Consider the following 8,346-nt stretch of genomic DNA (forward strand, 5'->3'; position numbering starts at 1 on the left):
GGGTCTGGCTGAGAGGAAGGGCTGAGGGGATCCTCACAACCCAGGCCTCCTGCCTCCTTTCCTGACCAGCATCCCCAAGGGTGGGCAAAGAGCCTTCTAGTCGCTTGCCTTCCCGAAGGCCCCAGAGTAGGACCGACCCTCCTGCCGTGCAGCATGTGAGGCGTTCTCAGGGAAACAGGGGAGCTTGTCTTCAAGTTCCCCACCTCCCTCTTTAGCATTCCTCCTTCCTAACTCTCTACTGCCTCCCCATCCTGACCATTTGTTTCAAAGAACACCCTCCCTCCCCCACAACCAGGGTTGTTCCAGGTTACACAACGCTCACACCAAGACTTGGCCCATCCTAAGTCCCATTTCTTCCAGGTCCTACCAGAGTACTGAAAGCCACCATGGGCTACTTTTTACTAAGATACCAATGCATTGAAAGGAGATTGAAAGCAAATGTTGTATGAAAGGCAAAGGCTAAAAACTGAATTCATTATGGCAAATTCCAGGTACCAGGATAGGAGGATAGAAACAGATGGGGATTAAGGGGACCTCCCGCAAAACCTATAGAGAGATGAGGGGACTGCCTGGTGATGTCCTGGGCAGCTCTCTAGGTGACTCACCATAAAGAGGTGGGACAGTGGCCTTTTCCCACAGCAGAGGGACTGCTGAGGGCAGCCTGGTTCTCTGAGCACTGCTGTCACCTGGGCAAGTGGCTCCCCTGAGCACCTGTCCCCTCACCTTGGGCAGCACAGGGTCATTCCCTTGGAGGATGGCTCTGTGGTACATGCAGCCAGCTGGCGGCCCCGAGAGTTCACTTGTCCTCCTATGTCTCAGTCACCCCAGGTAGCCCTGAGTTTTCAGGGGAGTCTTGTGACTAGTTAGTTCCAGCCTGGCCTCTCTTGTGCTGGGGGATTAAGGGACCCACCAGCTTTCACATGCTTGGGAAGGTACAGCCCAGGGAGGGTGACATCCCTAAGCCTCAAGCCTGACAGGGAGTGGCTGTAGTGGCCACCACGAAGGATGGCCAAATGGAGCAGCCATTTAGTAGGGTCACCGGTGGCAGAGGCTGGCTGAGCAAGCCTGAGATCACGGGGACTTGGCACTTCTGAGACCACATGGAGGGCTTGCTGTGAAGGAACAGAGGGATATTCAGAGGTGGCTAATTTTTTCAAAAGACTTTATCTCTTAGAGCCATTTTAGCTTCACAGCACGATTAGGAGGAAGGTACAGAGAGTTCCTGGACACGCCTTGCTTGCCCCACGCACAGCCTCCCCCACTATCAACATCCCTCAGCAGAGGGTCCATTGTTGTTACAATTGATGACCCCACACGGACACATCATAATGCCCCAAAGTCCACAGTTCACCTTTGGATCCACTCTCGATGTTGGATATTCTGTGGGTCTGGACAAATGTGTAATGACACATCATTAGAGCCGCATGCACAGTCTTTCAGTGCCCTAAAAGTCAAGGTGGCTAATGTTCAGCATTCAACCTAGGGGCAGCTTGAGCCCTGGCAGGTTAGGCAGGGAAAGTGTATATACTTCCATCTGGTAGTCACAGACGATGAGCACCGGACTTGGAGTTGACAAAGAAAGCTAAAAGGAGAGCTGAGCAAAGGAGGTGCTTGGGAAGACGTTGGGAACTGCGTTCGCAGAGTCGGGGGGTTCAAGCACCAGGTGGTGTGGCTACAGCGGGACAGAATTCAGCGGTTGGGTTTGGATTTTTTTTGGCATCCCAACAGTGAAATGAATGATGTGTCATGACAACAATGGTGAGTCTTGGTGGAAGGATGTAGACACTCCACGGAATACTAGCTAGGCACCAGACATCATGGGGGGGGTGACTTCTCCACATGACCTTACTTAATCCTGACAACATCAGTGGAAAGTGGATCATTACCCCCAACCCAGAGAAGGTTGGGACCCAAGCTCTGAGAGTCAAGAGATTTTCCCAAGGTCACTTAGCTAGAAATTGCTGGGAAGACCCAACAGGTGCCAAATTAATGTTCCTTTCTTCCTTTCTGGTTCAGAAGTCTAGAAAACTACTTGTGGTGGAAGTCCTTCTGAAGATACACTTACTGATTCTTTGGTCTTGGTACAATTAGCCCATCCTTCAGCCAGTGAGAGAGGGAAAGGGAGAGACAGAACCTAGGTGGCCCGAGGGCGAGGGTCTCGCAGACAGCGGAGCCCTGGGGTGTCTGCACTGGTCTGTGTAGTTGCAGGATTTGGGGCTCCTTCAGGCCGTCACTGGTTTGGGGATTAGCTCTTCAAAAGAAAGTATCCAACAACACCTAGAAGGCTCATTGCCAGGGTCGCCCCTCCTCCAGTCAGGGCATATGCCACATGAAAGTGAGTAGCACATGGTCAGCATCCACAGCAAGTGCAGACAGGTTCTCCCTCCCTCCCAAGGGCCTGGGGGCTACATTCATCCTCCCTCCCGCTGAGCTGCCAGCCCAGAGTCCTCTCCTAGGAAGATGCTGGCTGGGTTACAGGGGACCTACTTCCTAGGAGACCTGTAAGTTGAGGAGGCCTCTTAGTGGTGGTCTTGTCTGGGCCTCTCCTGACAACTAGCGGGATGGGCGGATGGGATCCTTTTTTGTGAGCTAACTGGGTGACCACATCCGTTCCTGACTCAGGGTGGGAAGCGGGGAGGGGTTGTGCTTTGTTTCTGCGGTGGGGCAGAGCTCTGGGGCTGAGCCTGGGAACTGCTCTGCAGTGTGGGCTACACTACAGCCCTGGGGAGGGAGGGACTGTGGCAGAAGCTGAGGAGAAACTTCAGGAAACCATGGCCACAGGAAGCATACTCTGGGTTCACTATGCACTGTGCACTGCCTGGAAATTTCTATCTCCAGCCCCACCTCAACCCTCAACTCCAGACTCCTAGGTCCAACTGTTACTCAACATTGCCACCAGGAGCTCTAATGACCACCCATCGCCAACCACATCCAAAATCTTCATTTCCCTCCTCAAACCTGCTGCTCCCATCTTCATCCTCATCCTCATCTTATCCAGGGGCCTCCGTCCACCCGATCTCCTGGGCCTGGAGCCCTGCAGGTGCTTCAGTACGGCGGTAAGGAGCAGAGACTCTAGAGAAGGACAGCTGGGGTTGGAATCTTGCCTCTGCCACTTATTAGCTGTGTGGTTTGGGGAGAACACATGTGGAAGCCAGAAGGGGTGGGTGGGGAAGCTGTGCCCCAGATCTTCCATAAATGAATCCTTGAGCTCGTACATAGGCCCATGGATCTTGAGCATCCCTTGCCTGAGTGCTCTCTGGGACCTTAGGAGATCTGTCCTGGTGCTGGCTTGGCCCACACTCTTTCTGACATCATTTGGGGGCATCAAGAGCTGCCTTTAGGGTGGATCCTACGGGCGAAGGATCCTAGAAGGTCAGGCTGGCAGGCCTCCAGAGGTCCTCCGTCCAACTCCTCCTCCTACACATGGGGAAACTGAGGCCCAGGGAGGGAGTGGCCTGTCCACAGACCCCCAGTGGATCAGAAGCTGATTGAAGATTTGAGCTCATACATCCTGACTCCCAGCCAGTGGGTCATGGTAATTCTCCCCTCTGGCTGCACAGCTTGGTCACTGCCACCCCAGGGGGACCTCCAGGAGAAAGAAGGATTGTCTCAAAGAGAGCCTTACCTGCCTGCTGTTGGGCTCACCATATCTCAGGTTGGTAACAAAGTCCTCAGAGCTCCTGCCCAGAACACTGTACTTCATCTCCTGACCAGTCTTCTCCCTCGCAGAGCAGGAGATCAGCTTCACAGGCCGTGGTCTGCACTTGTAGTCCAAGAGGTTGACCCTATGGGGGCAGCTCCCCACCACTTCCTGAAGGAGCTCCTGTCTCACCACCGCCCTGTTGCTCAGAATGGAAAAGATGATGCCAGAGCCAGCCCCCAGGTACTCACCTGGAATCAGAGACACCACCATGGTCATCGGGAGCTGCAGGAGAGGGCGAGACAGGGAGGGAGAAGGGACAGGACATAAACAGAACCAAGGGAGTACACTATTGAGGTCTTGCTGTTTGGAGGAATCACAGATTTTGTTCTTTTTACTGCATGAGCTGTGAATATTTTTTTAGGTCAGTTAATGTCATGATTGCTTATGCCAATGTCATTGTATTCCATCCCATGGATATAGATCATCTATTTGATCAAGCCCTGTTATTGAACACTTAGGTTGTTCAAAACTTTTGCTATTATAAACAATGATAGTCATTTACTATTTGTGCAATTTTTGTGCACTTGTACATTTCAGAAAGGGATCAAATTTATTTTAGTATCCCCTAAAAGTAGACAGTGTTTCACAAACTGTCTACTTTCCATATATTACCTCATCACCTTTTAACTTTTGAGGTAAATATTATCTCTATTTTATAACCAAAATATTGCTGTTGGGGGAGGTCATCCAGAGGATGTGACTCCTAGTGATCCATGAGCTGGACGCCAGAAGTCAGAGGCTCCTCATCCCCTCCTTGACCTTGGAATGTGCATTCTACTTGCCTTCCGTGCCTCCAGACCCATGGGACTCCACTCGATTACTCAGTAGGATATGGATGTATAGTCTGCTCAAGCAAGCTCAGGGAGTAACCAACTCAGGATTCCCTTGCTCAGCACTTTCTTCTAATTGTTCTCATGATGGTAACAAATATTTTGAAAATAATATTTCCAGCAGTGCTTACTTGGAGAAGTCAGATGGATCACATAACCGTCTCCCACATAGATGGCCCAGTGTTCATAGCCAATCGGAAAATCCGGATCAGGTCTCCAGGTTTGGGTTCTTCACAAAACTGCTACACAAAAACCCAAAATGGTGTAGCCAGGCTTCTAGGCAACAGTAGAGCGCCCAGCTGGGGCCCTGGGTGATGTTCATCACCTGGTGAGAGCCTGCAGTGGGAGGGAACTCCTGGCCCCTGTGGGGCCCTCATCCTGCTGTCACTTTCAGAGGTTCTGCACAACCAGGGGCTGGAAGCCTGGAGAAAAGGTCCTTGTGGAATGGGAGAGTGGAGATTTGTTCAGTGTGTGCATATTATTAGGTATGTATGTGCGCACGCTCACGTTGTATGGGATGTGTGTGAGGGAGCACATGTGTGTATATGTACATGGGGTGCATGTGTATTCTGTGTGTTGTGTTCCGTGTACCTGCACATCTCTGTGTGTTGTATATGTTGGGTTTGCGTGTGTGTGTGTTGGGTGTACTCATGTGCACACTGAGGCTGTGAGCATGCATATGCAGGTGCTTTGTACGCCTGCTCCCAGGCCTGCGGACATGACCACCTGCATGAAAACCCCTTCGCTGAGCCTGGGAGCCCCAGACCCTCCGCAGCAGTCAGGGAGGAGAGTCACCAGCTTCTCTACCCTTCTCCAGTCCTTATCACACCTCTTAGCCCTCATTGTCCGTGGCCGCACCAGGCACCTGATCCTCCTGAGATGCTGGCCCCTCCAGCCCCAGGACACCCGCCCTTGGAGATGCCAACCTGAGAGACACGAGCTAACAGCATCCTGCAGGGACCTGAGGCTCTGGAGGGCTGGCAACTTCTGGCCCTGAGGGGGCTTGCTCCCAGCATGCACACGGCAGGCCTCTGCGGGCACTTTTCCCACAGCCGCAGGGGAAGGAAGCATCACCCCATTGCTCAGGTGGGCAACTGAGGATCAGAGAGAGAGGGGCTTGGCCAAGAACAGTCAGCTGGGCAGCGCTGAGCTGCCTCGTCTCTACCTGATTTGGTCCTGCCTCTCTCCCCCTCCATACCTCTTTCCTGCTCCTCAGTGCCCCCCACCCCTACCCCAGGGGGCCACAACCTCTGATTTGAGAATGTTTCAATTTCTCTCCCTTTCTCTGGCTGCTCTCAGCAAACCACAAACCTCTCTCTCTCATTGCAGGCCACCTAATCAGAGACCAAGGGTCAGCCTTCCTTAGCCTTCTTTGTCATGCCAATATCCAACATCCAACACTGATCCTGGGAGTTTGTCCTGAATTCATTCCCTTCTCATCCTCTGAATTCTTCAAGGCAGTCTCCGGGCCTGATTCTGAGACTTCACAGCCTTTTTTTTAAAAATTTTATTTATTCTAGCAATCTCCAACCCAACATGGGGCTCGACTCACCACCCTGAGATCCAGAGTTGCATGCTCTTCCGAGTTAGCCAGCCAGGTCCCTAACCCTCTTGACTGCACCCCCCACTCCCACCCTGGCCTCCTGTCCCTGCTACCCCACACCCAGTCTCCCCAAGACCCACTGTGGCCTTCCCAAAGGGCACATCTGGCCATGACCTTCCCTGGCCTCAGGGCACGGGGCATGCACCGTGGGCAGCTCAAAGGCTCTCCAGCCAGCGCTTCCTCAGCCCTCCTCACCGTCCCTGCCCTCCGGCCCCAGGCTGACTGGCTTGCCCTTCTCCTCACCACAGAGCTGGCCCCTGCCTCTGATCCTCTGCACATCGGGCTGTCTCGGTCACAGTCACCTTCCCCACCCCTCCTTTCTTCTTCTCCCCTACACAGACATCCCTCTCTGAGCAGCTGCTCTCAGGGCCCCAGCCTGGCTCAGCTGCCACCTCCCGCTGCATGGATCCTGTCCTGCTGGGATTCCCCGTGTCTGTCTGCACCTCCCTGTGGGCTCTGAGCTCCACTGGGGCAGGATCCTGTGTGCTGCCCGGCTCCTTCCTCCGCAGGATCCGGTGAAGGGCCTGGCCTGGAATGGGGGTGGAGGAAATCCACATGGAAGAGGGGCTGGAGGGTCAGTGTGGCCACAACCCAGGGCCCAGCGACTCCCCTCTCTCAGCCAGGGCACAGCACACCCAGGGATGATCTCCACTTTGGAATCAAAAGGGGAGTTTTCACTCTGAGATTCAGTGTGTAACTAAGGTCAGGCCCAGACACCCTGCACAGTAGTTGGTGGCAATAAAATGTGACCCTGGGCCCCACCTGGAGAAGGAGAGGCTGCCCAGGCAACAAAGGGTAGATTTGTTTTTGCAGCAATCAAGCCCTCGGCTCACTCCAGGGGATCAGGTGGGTGCAGAGTGGGTCACTCCTTCTGAGAATGCAGTCATTTCTCTGAATCGCCTGATTCAACTCATTCCCCTTTGGTGCACATTAACCATCGGATCCCGTCCTGCCCCTGCCTGGACCGCGTGAATCTGCACATCAGGGCTGACTGGAAGATCAGAGTCAGAAGGCTGGAATGGAAGCATACTTACCGAGGCAGGACAGATGCCAAAGAGGGAAGAGGAGAGAGGAGGAGAGAGCTGAGCAGGCACTGAACTCCTGCCCCAGCGAGGGAGACAGGCACATTGGGGAATCCCCTCACTTCCCAAGTCCTGGGACCACCTCCTCGGCCCACACACCAGATGCTTCCCAGCTCAGGCAGGCAAAACCCCCACCCCAACTCAACTCCTTCCCCAGGAGCCCCTGGGCCCTGCGCTGAGCCAGAGGAGAGGGGAGGCTCACTGGGCCTGAAGCCCACACTGTCCTGCAGGAAAAGAGAGTTTTAAACAACCAAGACTTTTCCATAATATCCTTTAAAGCCTTTCCAAACTCTGGAATTCAGAGTGCCCAATACCAGGAACCCACACTGAGGCTTTTATAAGCTGGGGGTGGCCTACTGCTGGAGAACTGCAAATAGAAAGTTCCAGGGGGCTTACCTCAGCCATGGTGGAGTCTGCTGTTCTGCTGCATGAGGAGGGACTTTTATACCAAAGGTGAGAGTTTAGCTTTCACTTTCTTTCTGATAATATTTAAAAACTACTACAAGGAATCTTTCTTTTTAACATAGGCTCCACACTCAATTTGGAGCCCAAAGCAGGACTCACATTCCAGACCCTGAGATCTAGACCTGATCTGAGGTCAAGAGTCAAGCACGTAACCAGCTGAGTCACCCAGGCATCACATAAACTTTTTTTTAGGGAGAGTAAACACTTGCTCTAAATGGAAGGGTCAGTGATTACCCACCTCAAAAGATGGGATCACTGTGGCTTGTCATTGAACCCAGATCCAATTTGCTCACTGCAGGACAGGCCAATAAATGGAGAGAGACAAAGTGTTGGGGCAAGGAAAATGATTTTCATCAAGAAAGCCAGCTAACCCAGAAGATGGCATACTGATGTCCCAAAAATCTACCGTCTCATCTCCATGCAGGCAGGGCTTTTAAAGAGACCAGCTACAGCTCTACCAAGGCTTGAGCAATCAGTCAAATGTCTTCAATAAACATGGGCCAGTTTCTTCAAGTTCCCTAAGAAACTTTAAAGAGGATTGATTACTATAAGCTCATAGTAATGAAGGCTTAGGGAGTGATATGCAAGAATGTGCTGATTAGTTTATTTAGTGCAATGTGTTCTGTCTTAATTCAGTGTTCCAGTTAAAATCTAAAGGTCAGC

General features: G+C 52.6%; 1 non-coding gene across 3 annotated transcripts; it reads right to left on the minus strand.

Annotated features, from left to right (window-relative positions):
* Positions 1-1,145: 1,145 nt before the first annotated feature.
* Positions 1,146-7,690, minus strand: PLAAT4 (phospholipase A and acyltransferase 4). 3 transcript variants are annotated; one of them, XR_012375485.1, is made up of 2 exons: positions 7,615-7,690; positions 1,146-4,772 (listed from the first exon to the last, which is right to left on the minus strand). It is a non-coding gene; the product is annotated as a phospholipase A and acyltransferase 4 (transcript). The 3 variants fall into 3 exon arrangements; XR_012375486.1 differs by lacking the exon at positions 7,615-7,690 and adding an exon at positions 6,899-6,994; XR_012375487.1 differs by lacking the exon at positions 7,615-7,690 and adding an exon at positions 4,859-6,803.
* Between the last annotated feature and the right edge of the window lie 656 nt (positions 7,691-8,346).

Source organism: Callorhinus ursinus, unplaced genomic scaffold, assembly GCF_003265705.2.
Source record: "Callorhinus ursinus isolate GAN/ISIS: 27379988/994484 unplaced genomic scaffold, GSC_fseal_2.0 scaffold51, whole genome shotgun sequence".
In the NCBI taxonomy this organism is placed as follows: Eukaryota; Metazoa; Chordata; class Mammalia; order Carnivora; family Otariidae; genus Callorhinus; species Callorhinus ursinus.